At 38.8% G+C, this 17,957-nt stretch overlaps 1 long non-coding RNA gene across 1 annotated transcript in view; it reads right to left on the reverse strand.

The window, feature by feature from the left end:
- LOC140493146 (uncharacterized) overlaps positions 1-17,957 on the reverse strand; it is a 63,727-nt gene that overhangs the window by 28,392 nt on the left and 17,378 nt on the right. The window contains exon 2 of the long non-coding RNA XR_011963636.1: positions 1,562-1,638. This is a non-coding gene — a long non-coding RNA (uncharacterized lncRNA). The remainder of the gene's footprint in view (positions 1-1,561; positions 1,639-17,957) is intronic.

A 17,957-nucleotide genomic window follows, 5' to 3' on the forward strand; every position in this document is an offset into this window, starting at 1 on the left:
TGTGTTGAAATGGCAGGGTCATTTTTGCGGGACGTATTTTGAAGAAGGATTACAGGAACCAAAACGTTAACCCTGCTTTGTCTCCACAGATCTGCTGAGCTTTCCCAGCAATTTCTGTTTTTGTTTCTGATTTCCAGTTTCCACAGCTCTTTTTAACCAAACAAACAAGCTGCCCTGAAGTCCACCATTAATTTGTAGTTCAAAATTTATTTTAAAAATGGAAAATCAATGAGAATTCTAACAATTGATTCCCCAGACTCATTCTCTGGAGGGCTAAAGTTTGCAGCAATATTTTGGAATTCGGTTAATTTTGAGTTGGTCACATCATCAAAAAAATGAACATTCAAATGTTATTAAATGTATTAATTAAAACAAAAAAATGGCATTATATCCATTTGTAATATGGTGAGTAGGAATCCATTCACTTTATTTGTATCACACAAAAAGGCAACCAGCAAAGGAGAAGCAAATGCAGGATATAGATTCTGCAAGGACCATTCCCTCTGACAGTCCCCTGCTACCGAACCCGAAAGGTACCTTCCCCTGCAACCAGGAAAAGTGTAAAACCTGCCAGTATACCACCCTCCTCACCACCATCCAGGGCCCCAAACAGTCCTTCCAGGTGACACAGAGGTTCACCTGCCTCTCTTTCAACCTACTTTACTGCATCAGGTGCTCCCGATGTGGTCTTCTCTACATCGGGGAGACCAAAAGTAAACTTAGGGAATGGTTCACCAAGCATTGCAGCCAGGACCACAGGGGCTGAACTGACCTCCCAGTCATCGCCCATTTTAACTTCCCCAACCACTCCCTTTCCGACATTACCATCCTTGGCCTCCTCCATTGATAAACCAACCACAGTGCAAATTGGAGCAACAAAATTTTATCTTCCACCTGGGCATCCTATCAGCCTGGAGGACTCAACATTGAGTTCTCCAATTTCAAATAACCTCCGTTTCCATCCACTGACTCTCTTCCCAGTCCCTCCCCCACCCTTCCACTGCTCCCTGCCACCAACTGAATTCATTCCTCACACTGACCAACCAGGTCATACCCTCTATTTGTCTTCACCTATCCCCACTTCACCACCCAGTCCCTGCCACCCCCTTTATCTGTAGCTCCCCCCAAACCCACCCCCAGCTCTGAAGAAGGGTTACATCCGAAACACTGACTTCTGCACCTCCTGATGCTGCCTGGCTTGCTGTGTTCTTCCAGCCTCCTACCTGTCTACTTTAGAATACAGCATGTGCAGTTTTTTTTTGTATAGATTGATACAAAGCATTTTCCAAATGTATAGTTGTTAAATTGAATGGAAAGTGACAGTACTTGGGGGCCACTTTACCCAACTTGCTTGTCGGAAACCCACAAGAACACTTATATTAATTATATTACTTATAGATTTCAATAGGAGATAAAATGGGGTGAGATATAAAGTCAGCATCACAGATATCATCATTTCCTAGGCCAGTCGGACATATCAAACTTGTTAACATTAGGCACAGCATAAAAACAATACTTCCACTGATCCTGATCTTAATCAACAAAATTAGATTAAATTTACCTTCCATAATTACGGGATGAGTTTATAATCATTGAGAGTTGTCCAGAAACTGCAACGGTAAATTATTCACTTTGTACCTACATAACAAAAATGAAACCAGACAATAAGCAGACAAGGATTAGCCTTCTTTTGTAATTATTTCTCCTGAATCCTAAAATTAGTTTCAAAATTTCATTTAACTTAATTAAGCTGTTTCATTTCTGTGCTTACACAGTTCTAAACAGTTAAGACAGGAAGTCAGTACTTTGCAGACTCTTCCATGCCAGCATTAATGTTAGATTTGGGAGTGGAGCTGCATCTGTTCATGGAAATATTCGACATCATTGTGCAATAAAAGAAGAGAACAAAATTCCACAAGGAGCAAACAGAACTGCATAAATTATATTTTACATGAAAGTACCATTTTGTATATTTTTAGAAAGATCAAATTTTAGATGTATCATAAATGATCATTTTCAGAATTAATTTATGCTCCAATAATTCTTACATCTCCTAAAATCTGACATTGAGAAAACATATCAGATCTTCCCCGTCTTCAGCTGTGGTCTCACCTTCTGTTAAAATAAGCAATTCAGTGAATTTGAGTCAGGATTAAATGTTGACATGGGATGCCAGTGATGTTAATGTGAGAAGTCATTGCCTGAGAGAGTCAGAGACTGAATGAGTATGTCTGGGAATTTAGTTCAAGTAGGAATTTAACTCTAAATCTCTATTTAGTTTAATGTCAGCACAGAAGTCCAATTCAGACCTAGAAGTAATAGGCTGTCTAAGAGTGGCAATTATCTATCAAATGCCTGAAATCCCTTGTCTGAATCAAGTATTGATCACTATGGCAGAGAATAAAGCTAAAAGGTGACTTATGAAAGCTCTGCATAACAAAGGGACTTTTTCAACTCCATGGTCAGTAAAAAGCACAGTAAGTGTGTGGGTGACTTTGCCTGAGGGAGACAGAGGTCTTGAGAACATTTCAGAATTTGGCTTAAAGTGAGAATTTGTTTCAGACAGGGACGGGGTAAAGGTGTGTTTTGTGGAATATGTACGGCAAGAAATAAAGTCTTCAGACTGAGATGTGATTGTGGTACGATGAAAAGCATGAATCAGGATATAGAGTCATAGCGTCATAGAGATGTACAGCATGGAAACAGACCCTTTGGTCCAACCTGTCCATGCCGACTAGATATCCCAACCCAATTAATGCGACTGATAGCAGAGTAACATCACAAACCACAGCATTATCTGAATACTGGGAAAGCCACTGATCAGTGCGTAGCATTGATGAGAATTTCAGGTCTTTAAATGAGTACTCAAGTTCTTTTCTCGCTTTTTTTTCTTAAAAATGTCTTGCTAACTTTAAGATTCATGCTGGTATTAAAAAAATTACAATAAAGTGTAAAAAAATTCAAGAGTAGAGAGAATGGATACGACAGTAATTAATTTACAAACTGTATAAAGTATGATAACAAAGGGACGGTAGGTGATGTGTTGTTGCTGCAGCACATGGGAGTTGCTGGATACTAAAGTGATCCAGGGCAAACTCAACTAGTATGAGTTTTCAGCCTGAGGAACTTTGGATCTAAGTTGAAAAGATGGAATCTGAGCTTCAGCTGTTGTACTACATCAGGGAGGGGCAAAGTTGCCTGGATACTTTGTTCTATTAGGTGGTCACATCCATCAGATTAAGTCATTCAAATTTGATCTCTGATTAGGAACAGGAGAGGGTGACTGCAGATGATGCAGGCACCGGCACCCAGGACCCGGGACTCAGGTTAGGAGAACCTCAGCCCTGCAATGGTCCAATAGTCTGCAGGCTCGCACACTCTGTGTGGAAGAGATTGTGGACTATTCATTTCTGAATAAGAGCCATGTTGAACTTGAAACAATAACTCTGATTCTCTCTCCACAGATACTTCCAGATCCAATGAGTTTATTCAGCACTTCATGTTCTTATTTCAGATTTCCAGCATCCACAGTATTTTGCTTTCAGGAGAAAGAGTTCTGGAGAGGGAATGCATGGGTTTACAAGATAAAATGATATGGCAGCATTGCAGGGTAACTATTTACAAAACTTTAACAAATTGTGACCAGAAAAAAACAGAGTGCACAGAAATAATAAAAAAAGCAGCAAATAAGTCAAAAGGGAGAAAATGGGGTGGGTGGGGGGGAAACAAAATTAATCGCTCTCTAATGAAATGTATGTAGAATTTGGCACAAAATAAATGAACTAACATCATGCATACAGATAATCAAGTAATAGAATCATAGAGCTGTACAGCATGGAAACAGATGCTTCAGTCCAACTCACCCATGCCAACCAGATATCCTAAATTAATCTAGTCCCATTAACCAGCATTTGGCTCATTTCCCTCTAAACTCTTCCTTTTCATGTACACATCCAGATGCCTTTTTAAATGCTGTAATTATACCCGCCTCCACTAACTCCTTGGCAGCTCATTCCATTCATGCACCAGTCTCTGCATGAAAAACTTGCCCTTTAGATCCCTTTTAAATCTTTGCCCTCTCACCTTAAACCTATGCACTAGAGGTTTGGACTCCCCTAACCTGGGAAGAAGACTTTGACAATTCACCCTATCCATGCCCCTCATGATTTTATAAACCTTTATAAAGTCACCCCTCAAACTCTAGTCCACCAGGGAAAATGGCCCCATCCTATTTAGCCTCTCCTTATGGGTCAAACCCTCCAACACTAGTAACATTCTTGTAAATCTTTTCTGAACCCTTTCATGTTTCACAACATCTTTCCTATCAGGAAACTAGAACTGAGCACAGTATTCCAAAACTAGCCTAACTAATGTCCTGTACAGCTGCAACATGACATCCCAACTCCTATACTCCATGCACTGACCAATAAAGGCAATTATACCAAGCGCGTTATTCACTGCTTGTTTTATTTGTGACTCCACATTCAAGGAATTGTGAATCTGTACTCCAAGGTCTCTTTGTTCAGCAACACTGCCAGACCCTGTCATTAAGTGTATTAATTCTGCCCTTATTTTCCTTACCCAGTGCAACACCTCACAGTTATCTAAATTAAACTCCATCTACCACTCCTCCGCCCACCAACCCATCTGATCAAGGTCCCATTGTACTCTGAGATAATCGTCTTCACTGTCTGCATGCGATTTTATGGCCATGGAGGAGACACAATTCATAGGAGAACAATGCTGGGAATGTGAATGTGATATTTTAAAAGGATAAGCAGGGAGGAAACGGTAGTGGGATACCTTTGTTAGTGTGAAATAGATTAAGCACAAAAGCAAGAAGTTACCATGGATCAGAAGATGCAGAATTCATATGGGTGGAAGTAAGAAATGACAAGGAAAGAAGATATTGGTCAAATTATTAAATGCCTAGTAGAAACTATACTGTAAGGCAGAGAATAAATCAGGACATAATGAGCACATATACAAAAGATATGATTACATTATTATATAAATGCAAAATATGTGGAAGCTGGAAATCTGAACCTGATATGGCTGTTCTTTAGATCTGATATGTTAATCATGAATTTAACCTTTATGTAGATTGGGATTCATGTAAGTTAGCTGAAGTAACTAAGCAGAACCAAATAATTGATAGATTATATTTGGGACAGAATTGTAAAACAATATGTTACAGATTCAACCAGGGATCAGGCTATTTTGAATCTGGTAACATATAATACAGTATGTTTAATGAATGATCTCAGAATAAAATATCCCATAGAAACAATGACCATAATTGGGATTCTGAGTTTGATGAGAAACTTAGGTCAAAAACAATTGTGCTAAAAATAAATAATTGTAATTTGGAAGGAAGGGGGACAAAATCGTCTGGAATGAACTGGGAAAGGAGTTTAGTGGAAGAGGAGGATGATAAACAATAGCAGACATATAGGAACACAGTTCATGACTTTTAACAAAGATATATCCAAGTGAGGAAGACTGATTCTAAGAAAGGGAAAACCCAAGCATAGTGAACCAAGTAAGGTAAGGATAGTATCAAATTAAATAGAAAAACAAGCAATTTGGCAAAGATTAGTGGTTAGCCAGAAGCTTAGACAAGTTTTAAAAACCAACAAGATATGACTAATGTTAATAAAGACAGAGGAAATAAGTAAGGGTAAATGAGCAAGTAATATAAAAATGAATAGTTAGAGATTCTTTAAACATGTAAAGAAAGGTAGAGAGAGGCCAAAGTTAACTTAGGTACTTAGGAAATGAGGCTATGGAAGTAAGCATGTGGAACAAGGAAATAGCAAAGGGTTTGAATAAATAAATTTCATTCGTCTTCACGGTCGAAGGGGGTGGTGTAGCTTTCTTGGTAAAGGAAGAGATTAGTGCTATAGTGAGAAATGATATAGGTACTAAAGATCAAGACAAGGAATCATTCTGTGTAGAAATAGGAAATAAAAAGTGACAGAAGTCTCTGGCGAGAGTAATCTAGAGATCCCCAAACATTAGTTCAACACACATTAAACCAGGTAATATTGTGGTCTTGTAAGAGGGATTAAACCTTAAAAAGTCAGCAAGTAATCACCTTCTTTGTCACCTAATTAAGGCCTTGAACACTTAATTATCATGTGGAAGCTAAATACAATGTAAAAAGTGCACCTTTTTCACTCTTACCTCATCTTCCTCAAACCTCAATGTAGTCTTTTTGATACTAAAAGCAATCCATTGTTCCAAATCACTGACAATTTGATCCATCTTGAAACTGTAAAGTCATCTTCCTGTTACAGTGATTGTTATCTATTCATTCCTGGTGAACCTCCTCTGTACACCCTCTAATGCTATAACATTCTTCCTGTAGTGAGGTGACCAGAACTACACACAGTACTTCAGCTGTAGCCTAAACAATGCTCTCTACACCTCCAACATTACTGCATTGTTCTTATACCCTATGCCACGATTGATGAAAGCAATTTGTCCCACATGCCACCTTAGCTATCCTATTCATGTGCTCTGCCAACTGAATCTGTGATTACCTCAAAACCCTCTGTTCCCCTAAACTACTCAGTGTCCTACCATCTTCAATTCAAAATATCATATAGACCCTGTCACCTGAAAACAGGCTGGTTTGTTGGACACCAAACAGTAAATTTATCTCAAAATGGAGCTGAACAGATCAAAGGTGTAAAAAGGCTGAAAAGTTGCTGACTAATCTTGAGGCAGTCATCATTTCAGTGATATCAGGCTCCAAGTTTAACTAGTACAACCATTTTCTACTAGTAATATATTCAATACAGTATAAAATTACAGCAAATGTCTTCAGCCTCTATATTTATAGAACATGTTTGCAAGTGTCTATTAATTCAGTATTAAGAGAAACTCTATGTTACAGACTGGTTGAAATATTACACTTAGAAAAGATTTGCTTTTGCCATCCAAATATCTAGGTATTCAGAATGTCTGTGGAAGCTCAGCTTCAACTGTGATGCCATGAATAATATTTTGCTAACAAAGTACAGCACACTCATTCCTCATCTTCTGAGGGCAGGACTCCTATTGGTTAATCTGTGGAAAAAGTTTACAGAATGTGGTTTTCCACACATTGTGAAGATGTTCACAGTCTAGCCTGGCCCGTTTCAACACTTAAAATTCCATTGAAAACACAAAACTAAGACAAGGAGCAGGAACATAAAAAGAAGCAAACAAAGGTTTAACATGTAAACAGAATTGGTGGTGCTAGATTTTGGTGCTATGATCTTGATTCAAGAAATTATATTTTAAACTTAATTTTAAAATATATGTCAGCATTTGCTTTATTAATGTCTCAGCCCATCCTCTTGCTGTAATTTTCTCGTAAATTATAATGATGTGGGAAATTGCCATTTTTGGGAATACATACTGGTGGTACCTCTGAGAATGCCTTGGTGCCCTGCGATGAACTAAAAACATCCCAGCAAGTTAAGGAAAAGTTATAGAACTGTGAGAATTTATTTAAAAATAAACACTCAACAATTCCAGTCCTGCTCCCTTGGGAAAGTATGACTGTAATGACCTGGAACTGCAGGCACAATCTCATCAGAAACAATAAACTTGGTGCCAATTTTCTGGCAAAATACAGGGAAAATAACATTAATGGAGAACCAATTATAGGAGGCAGACTCTGATTATCAGATGTGCTTTAATTTTCATATGTTTTTTTTACAAACCAGATTCACAAAATATTTTCCACATGCTTTCAGAATGCAAAGATAAAGAGGCAAACAGTGATGTAAAACATCTCTTGTTATCCTGTCTGAAATTGGATATGGCAGATGGTGGGAAAATTGGACAATGAGGCTGAATGCCATGCCCCTTTCCTGACCTCAATTTTTGTCCCTTTGCTTATGGTCTCCGAAACGTAATCCACCTGCAGCAATTATTACTGTTCTTCATGCAACATCTAGAGGAAGGTAGTAGAGAGAATGGCAAAGTTGCAATGTCACTGTTCTACTCATGATGTCAAGTTGCCAGTGTTAGACGGGGTGAACAAAGTCTGAAATCACACAACACCAGATTATAGTACAACAGGTTTATTTGAAATCACAAACTTTCAGACAAAGGGGACATGCTCCAAAAGCTTGTGACTTCAAATAAACCTGTTGATCTATAACTTAGTATCGTACGATCTCTGACACTGTTCCACTCACCCAGTGGCCCAGGCTGTTTGAATCTCATCATGGTAGCTGGTGGAATTTAAATTAATACATTCAGGACAATCTCAGTAATGGTTACGACAATACTATTGTCAATAAAAATAACTATGATTTACTAATGCTCTTTCGGAAGGAAATCTGGCATCTTCATTTGATGTGGCCTACAATAATATGGTGAGCACTTGATTATCCTCTGAACTAGCTGAGCACACATTCAATTCAAGGGTAATTGGAGATGGTAACAAAGGCTGGATATGCCAGTAATATCTATATCCCACGAAAACAAAACACTTTTCTTTTAAATGGCCTGGGCAATCAATAATGCCCCAAAGGAGAAGAATATCCACTACAAACCTTCCTACCCTCCAATTTGACTATTACTCTGACTCTTTGGTCCTCACAACAGGACAGCGAGGGATTCCTCAGTCGATCAGGGAAGATTCCCTACTAGTAGGGAAATTCCCAGTTGTAGTCCATGGTGCATGTATATGGAATAGGGTTGCTTAAATGTCAAAGAGATAGATTGCTGAAACATAATTTTTCAAAGAAAAAGTTATCCCTCTAAGGTAAAAGCTCAAAATGTGAAGTATACAAGGAGCTTGGTCTACATTAGAAAGTGAAATTAAGTTCCCTAATATTTTCTTTCAACTGGTCATTAACCTGTACTGCATTTCTATATTATATGTTTCTTTTATCTTTCAATATGTGATCTTTTCAACATATACCCAGATTGAAGCATTTGTAAGTTAAATAAAGGAACATTTTTGCATTGAATTGAGGCTACTTTATCCTACCTATCCTCAACAGTGAGGTTTGTCCATGTTAGTTGAAATTTCACCCTACAAAATTAAAGGCCCTCAATAATCTTTCAATAACCTTAAAGCCATCCTTGGACTCACTCTCCCAATTCCACTGAATAAATATTTTATCATTTTCATTTTTTACTCATGGTGGCTCAGTGGTTAGCACTGCTGCCTCACAGCACCAGGGTCCCAGGTTCGATTCCAGCCTCGGGCGACTGTGTGGAGTTTGCACATTCTCCCCGTGTCTGCGTGGGTTTTCTCCGGGTGCTCCAGTTTCTGCCCACAGTCCAAAGATGTGCAGGTCAGGTGAATTGGCCATGCTAAATTGCCCATAGTGTTAGGTGCATTAGTCAGAGGGAAATGGGTCTGGGTGGGTTACTCTTCGGATGGTAGGTGTGGACTGGTTGGGCCGAAGGGCCTGTTTCCACACTATAAGGAATCTAATCTAATCTACCTTAATTTTTTTTATCTTGCATTTCTATTAACAATAATGCAATCAAACAAAGCTTAATGAGTCCCAGCTGGTTTTGTGTAAGCACACCTTAAATAAAAAGCTTTCTGTTAAATTTATATTACTGTTTCCTATTCCTGTACCTTATTGATTAATAAACAATTATGTTTTCATCTTACAGTAATTTTGCAATAAACCAGAATGAATAACAATACTTACAGGGAATGTTTTCTCTCACACAGTGACTAGAGATGAACAGGATACTATTACAGAGAGCAGCAGACAGCAAGCCATCCATAAATTATACAGACTTCTCAAACTACAACAATTCTATTGACAGAGACACAAGCATGCAACAAATGAATCAGCAGGCCTCGTGAAGCTATAATTGAAACCAAAGACCTTAAACTGTCAGATATAGAACTAGAATCACAACGAAAAATCTTGATATACCATTTAGCCTGCAAGAACCTGCTCATTTAAAACTGCAAATGTTCCAAATCAAACATGATTCAGATGCAAAGTTAAGATATAATGAAACTGGCCTGGTGGAACAATTTCTTCCTCACACCATCTGATTTGAAGGCATTGAAGTTTTGTTTCAGCAGGGATCCATGTTGGAAAGATAATATTATATCTTCACAGATATCATCTCTTTTAACTGCCTCAGAACTGATTCTACAATCATCATAGACATTTCACTGTGTTAAAGGTGCTATATAAATCTAATATGTTTGATTTTACAGAATAGTATGGTAATACAGCAACAGTTCTTGTTTCACATGCAAAAACAGAGTCATCTAATAGTTGCAGTATTTGTAACACTGCTCATAGAGTCAAAGAATCATAGAGGTGTACAGCATGGAAACAGACCCTTCAGTTCAACACATCCATGCTGACCAAATATCCCAACCCAATCTAGTCCCACCTGCCAGCACCCGGCCCATATCCCTTCAAACCCTTCCTATTCATGTACCCATTCAGATGTCTTTTAAATGTTGTAATTTTACCAGCCTCCACCACTTCTTCTGGCAGCTCATTCCATACACATCCCACCCACTGCGTGAAAAAGTTGTCTTTTAGATCCCTTTTAAAACTTCCCCTCTCACCCTAAACCTATGCTGTCTAGTTCTAATCTACCCCACCTCAGGGAAAAGACCTTGTCTATTTACCCTATTCATGCCTCTCATGATTTTATAAATCTCTATAAGGTCACCCCTCAGCCTCTGATGCTCCAGGGAAAACAGCCCCAGCCAATTCAATCTCTCCCTTTAACTCAAATGCTTCAACCCTGGCAACATCCTTGTAAGTCTTTTCTGAATCATTTCAAATTTCACAACATCCTTCCGATAGGAAGGAGACCAGAATTGCATGCAATATTCCAAAAGTGGCCTAACCAATGTCCTGTACAGCTGCAACATGACCTCCCAACTCCTATACTCAATACCCTGACCAATAAAGGAAAGCATACCAAATGCCTTCTTCACTATCCTATCTACCCGCGACTCTACTTTCAAGGAGCTATGAACCTGCACTCCAAGGTCGCTTTGTTCAGCAACACTCCCTAGGACCTTACTAGTAAGTGTATAGGTCCTGCTAAGATTTGCTTTCCCAAAATGCAGCACCTCACATTTATCTGAATTAAACTCCATCTGCCACTGCTCAGCCTATTGGCCCATCTGATCAAGATCCCTTTGTAAGCTGAGGTAACATTCTTTGCTGTCCACTACACCTCCAATTTTGGTGTCATCTGCAAGCTTACTAACTATACCTCTTATGTTCACATCTACATCATTTATATAAATGATGAAAACTAGTGGACCCAGCATTGATCCTTGTGGCACTCCACTGGTTACAGGCCTCCATTCTAAAAAAAAACCTCCTCCACTACCTTCTGTCTTCTACCTTTAAGCCAGTTTTGTATCCATATGGCTAGTTATTCCTGTATTCCATGAGATCTAACCTTGCTAACCAGTCTCCCATGGGGAACCTTGTCCAACGCCTTACTGAAGTCCATATAAATCAGTCTACCATTCTGCCCTCATTAATCCTCTTTGTTACTTCTTCAAAAACTCAATCAAGTTTGTGAGATATGAGTTCCCATGCACAAAGCCATGTTGATTATCCCTAATCAGTCCTTGCCTTTCCAAATATATGGACATCCTGTCCCTCATGATTCCCTCCAACAACTTTCCCATCACTGATGTCAGGCTTACCATTCTATAGTTCCCTGGCTTGTCCTTACCACCTTTCTTAAATATGGCACCGCATTAGACAGCCTCCAGTCTTCCAGCACGTCACCTGTGACTATTGATGATCCAACTATCTCAGCGAAAGGCCCAGCAATCACTTCCTTAGCTTCCCACAGAGTTCTATGGTACATCTTATCATGTCCTGGGGATTTATACACTTTTATGCATTTCAAGACATTCAGCACTTCCTCCTCTGTAGTATGGACATTTTCAAGATGTAACCATCTATTTCCCTACATTCTATATCTTCCATATCCTTTTCCACAGTAAATACTGATGCAAAATACTCATTTAGTATCTCCCCCAGCTCCCGTGGTTCCACACAAAGGCCACTGTGCTGATCTTGGAGGGGCCCTATTCTCTCCCTAGTTACCCTTTTGTTCTTAATGTATTTGTAAAAACCCTTTGGATTCTCCTTAACTCTATTTGCCAAAGCTATCTCATGTTCCCTTTTTGCCCTCCTGATTTCCCTCCCAAGTATACTCCTACTGTCTTTATATTCTTCTAAGGATTCACTCAATCTATCCTGTCTATACCTGACATATGTTTCCTTCTTTTTCTTAACCGCACCCTCAATTTCTCTCGTCATCCAGCATTCCCTACACCTAGCAGCCTTTCCTTTCACCCGAACAGAATATACTTGCTCTGGATTCCTTACTATCTCATGTCTGGAGGCTTCCCATTTTCCAGTCGTCCCTTTACGTGCGAACATCTGCCCCCAATCAGCGTTCAAAATTCTTGCCTAATACCATCAAAATTGGCCTTTCTCCAATTTAGAACTTCAACTTTTAGATCTGGTCTATCCTTTTCCATCATTATTTTAAATCTAATAGAATTATGGTCGTTCGCCCCAAAGTGCTCCCTCACTAATACCTCAGTCACCTGCCTTGCCTCATTTCCCAAGAGGAGGTCAAGTTTTGCACCTTCTCTTTTGCATCCACATAACTGAACCAGAAAATGTTTTGTAAATGCTTAACAAATTCCTCTCTATCTAAACCCTTCACACCATGGCTGTCCCAGTTTATGTTTGGAAAGTTAAAATCCCCTACCATAACCACCCTATTATTCTTACATATAATTGAAATCTCCTTCCAAATTTGTTTTTCAATTTCCCCGCTGACTATCAGGGGTCTATAATACAATCCCAATAAGGTGATCATCCCTTTTTTATTTCTTAGTTCCACCAAATAGCTTCCCTGAATGTACTTCCGGGAATATCCTCCCTCAGTACAGCTGTAATGCTATCCCTTATCAAAAACTCCCCTCTTCTCTTGTTTCCCTTTCAATCCTTCATGTAGCATTTGTATCCCGGAACATTAAGCTGCCAGTCCTGTCCATCCCCGAGCCATGTTTCTGTAATTGCTGTGATATCCCAGTCCCATGTTCCTAACCATGCCCTGAAATCATCTGCTTTTCCTGTTAGGCCTCTTGCATTGAAATAAATGCAGTTTCATTTATCGGTTCTACCTTGTTCTCCACTTTGTCCCTGCCTGCCCTGATGATTTGAATCGCTTCTTTTCTCAACTGTACCAGTCTCAGATTAATCTCTTTTGTCAATATTTCCCTGGATCCCATCAACCCAACTTACTAGTTTAATTTCTCCCAAGCAGCTCTAGCAAATCTCCCTGCCAGTGTATTAGTCCCTTTCCAATTCAGGTGCAATCCATCCTTCTTGTACAGGTCACTTGTACCCCAGACGAGATTCCAATGATGCAAAAATGTGAAAACACAATTTCATAGGGAAATAGTACATGACAATACATTACAAGATATAAAATTAGAATCCTGGTCTTAATTCAGGAGAATCGCACTGGTAATTGCATAATTTTGTGCATGTAGGGAAATTCTTTCTAAAATTTTCTAAATATTAACACAGGGCTATGTAACATTAACATTTGTCAATTATTTAGAGCCATAGAATCAAACAGTTATAGAGCACAGAAATAGACCCTCAGCTCAACTAGTCCATGCAGACCATGTTCCCAAACTAATCTAGTCCCTCTGCCTGTGCTTGACCCATATCTCTCCAAACATTTCTTATTCATGTACTTATCCAAATGTCTTTTAGACATAGTAGCTGTACCTGCATCCATTACTTCCTCTGGAAGTTCATTCTTCCCATGAACTACTCTCTGTTTAAAATAGTTGCCCTTCATGTCTTTTTAAATGTTACGCTTTTCACCTTAAAAATATCTCGTAGTTTTGAAATTCCCCACCCTTTGGAAAAAGACACTTGCCATTCACCTTATCTATACATCTCATGATTTTATATATCTGTATAAGGTAACCCCTCAACCTCCTACACTCCAATGAAAAATGTCCCAGCCTATTTTAGTAAGTCAAACCATCCATTCCAGGTTACATCCTGGTAGCTCTTATCTGAACCCTCTGAGGCTTAATAATATCCTTCCAATAACAGGGCAACCAGAACTGTCCACTGCACTCTAGAAGAGGCTCCACCTATATCCTGTCCAACTTCAACACGTGTCCCAATTCCTTTATGCAAAGGTCTGAGCAATGAAGGCAAGTGTGTTATTGCCTTTTTAACCACCCTTTTGAAATGTAATGTAAACTTCAAAGAATTATGTACCTGAACCCCTAGGTCTGTCTGTTTTACAACACTACCAAGGTCCTACTTTTTGTTGTATAAGTCATACCCTTGTTTGTTTTACCAAACTGCAATACCTTGCATTTATCCAAATTAAACTCCATCTGCCATTCCTCAGCCCACTGACCCAATTGATCAAGATCCCTTTGTAATCTTAGATAACCTTCTTCACTGACTACTATACCACTATTTTTGGTGTTATCTGCATACTTACTAACCATGCCTTCTATAGTCTCATCTAAATTATTTATATAAATGACAAACAAAAGTGGACTTATTACCGATCTGTTAAAAACTGAAGCAAGGGTATGACATCAGGTGCTTTGCATCATACAGTTATGACTAGCCTCTGTTTCACCATAGCATTGCCATATCCTTTCAATCTCTTTTAACCAAATATCCAATGATTTCTATCTTTATTACATTAAACATTAAGTTTCTGTTTTGTACATGGTACTACATAAGTAAGGGCTAATCCAAGCTAAATTCAAGACTCATCCTCTCTAACATATACCACAGCTACTAGTTGGGCAGTTGAAAGCAATTCAAGCAGATAGTTAGTTGGCTTTTTGTACAATCTACTGACAGAGGTACAATTGTATTACCTAACTCTTGTTTATGATAGTTATTATGCCGAAGAGTTAATATGATGTGTATGTAGTTAATCAAATATAATAAACTTCATCCTGTTATCTGAGACAACAGTATCTTTGCTAAGACTTATCCATGGTTCACCTTCCAGCGCAGTCTCCTAAACAGCCCCTTAGATTAGCATAAAAGGGAGGATTGATGCTAACACTTTACTTCAACCACAAGCCAGCAGTGTTAGGCACCAGACATCACATCATTTCATGGTGATGACAATGGCCTTTGCATTACTGTTATGACAATCTTCAAATCTCTACAGTGTGGAAAAAGGCCCTTCAGCCCAAAAAGTCCACACCAACCCTCCGAAGAGTAACCCATTCCCCTACCCTATATTTACCCCAGACTATGGGCAATTTAACATGGCCAATCCACCTAAGCTGCACATCATTGGATTGTGGGAGGAAACCAGAGCACCCAGAGGAAACCCACACAGACATGGACAAACTCCACACAGTCACCCAAGGCAGGAATCAAACCTGGGTTCCTGGTATTGTGACGCAGTGGTGCTAACCACTGAACCACCATGCCACACACAGTTTGATGTAAAGAATTCCAACGATTCACAACTATTTGAGTCAAAACATATCTATCATCCACATTCCTTAATCTCAAGTTTTGGACTCCACAGCTGAGGAATAATCCCCACAGTATCTGCCATGTCAAACCCTTCATGCATTTTGCATGTTTCAATTAGATTGCTTCTTGCTCTTCTAAACTCTAGGAAATATTGGTCTTCCCCACTCAATCGCCCATCAAAGAACAACACCCAGTGAAAATTTCTTCATTGCCTCTATGGCAGATATATCTTCCCAATGGTGAGAAAACCAAACTGTAAACAGTACAACAGGTACACCTCACCAAAGCCAAACATAGAATTATGCTCCAATCCTTTTGTGATGGAAACTAATACACTATTTGCCTTCCCAACTACATTCAAGACTCTCACTTTAACTTGATGTGCTGCATATACAAGGATATCCTTAGAAATACTGACATATTCCAGTCCCTGAAACAATTAAAACATATTCAATTTTCTACTTTTCTAATAAAATATAGAATTCCACACTTTTTCATGTTATTCTATTTTGTCTTTATTCTTAGCCCATTCTATTTAACTATCGCTATCTCAAGAGTCTGTGTGTCCTCTCACTGCTTACATTTGCAGCTAATTTTAACCATCAGCAACTAACCTAATTAATTGATAATGAATGTAAACAGCCAAAACCCAACATAGACTCCCAGCATAGAGGTGAAGTCCAGCAGGAACTTCCTGCTTTAGAAATACTGTAGTGCTGAACCTTTTCCTATATTTCTTTACTTTTCTAATTCATACATAAGATTTTGTACCTTGATAACTTTGTACCTAAGATGGCACCGGAAATGTACATGTGACAATAAACCTAACTCTAATTCTATTAACCCTTACACTACCTGACAGTTACAAACTGTGAATCTGAAAATGGCCACTTGATTTCTATTCTCTGTTTTTTAATCCATTAGTAAATTCCAAATTAATATATAATCTCCGATTCAAGAACCCCACATCTGCAATGAAGCTGGCTAATCATAACAGGGTTGTCTTCATTTTCTTCAGTTCTCTGCACAAAAACCTACAGCACTGCAATATCCACCATGGGTTGGGTAAGGAGATAATTTTACAAAGTAACAGTAGTGAATAAGTCACTGTTAATGTTTGATCTTTTAGTGTAAATTCTACACCCTCTGATCCTGCCCCATTAGCTACCTGATGAAGGAGAAGCACTTCAAAAGCTTGTACTTCCTAATAAACTTGTTGCAATATAACCTGATTCCCAAACGGACAGATGTGTTCTGCAAAGCTCCTGATCGTCCTAAGTAATTTTGTTCAGCAAGTTAAAGTGCACTTTTTTTCTAATTTACTGCTGCTGGCTGCACCAGCATTTCTATCACGCATTAAACTATTTTATTATGTAAGACAATTGCTCTTTTTGTTTAGACTCACTGGTGGTTTATTCTCAGTCACAGATAATTAGACAGACCTTATGTTCAGCATAACGGAAAATAGGATTGGTGGTGGCCAAACCAGAACATGACAGAAGGAGAACCTAAAGCCATTCCAGCCTGAATGAGGACTGGAAATCCATGCTGTACTACTCAGATTCACTTCAACAATCCAGCCAAGAGAGCCCCCAAGAAAGCCTGCTTACTGTGGTAACTTGCATTTGTACATGCATGTTGTAGTACAGAACTATGGTGGAGGCTCCAATTGTTTTTTCATCTCATGGCTGACAAGGAATTTCTCCCATCATTATCTCCTGTCAGTTGGCATGCCTTGGAAGGATTTACAGATAGATATTTAACCTGCTTGGCTAAATTCTGAATGTGACTTTCTTGGCCAAATAATTCAAGAGTGAGACTTGTACCCACAAGAACTGCTGGCTCAGTAGCTCTCTATGCTACAAGAGCCTCAGCAATTCTATGATCCCTAATCATAGATTCTAGTGTTTAACGTACTACTGGTATTAAGCTAACAATCTATAGTTTCCTATTTTCTTTCTCTCACTTTTAAGGAATAGCACCTTTATATTTATGACCTTCCAGTTCATGAAGTCTGATCTTAAATTGCATTCTAACACTGTAGGATCAGTTTCTTCACATCTGAGTGGAAAAGAGGAGGAAGGATTCCCAAAGTATTGATGCAAGAATGACTGTACTAATTGCTTTCGTGCTTACCACTAGCAACAAAATGAAACAAAGATATCAAACACCACCTGGCCTGAAGCACTGTGTAGAAACTGAGAGGAGCAGCCCATGAATTAAACAATTTAACCCTTAATGATGGATTTGCATGAGAAATTATTCAAATAGGTAGGGGAACTGTGTTATCAGTGGAAGAAGAAAGACATACCAGATCCCACCAAGAAGAAAACATGACAAAAATAATCAGCTGATACTTTGCTGACAGTTCACACATTATTTAAATACCCATAATAAACATGCATGTCTTTTGACAAA

The sequence above is a fragment of the Chiloscyllium punctatum genome, chromosome 2 (assembly GCF_047496795.1).
Source record: "Chiloscyllium punctatum isolate Juve2018m chromosome 2, sChiPun1.3, whole genome shotgun sequence".
Lineage (NCBI taxonomy): Eukaryota > Metazoa > Chordata > Chondrichthyes > Orectolobiformes > Hemiscylliidae > Chiloscyllium > Chiloscyllium punctatum.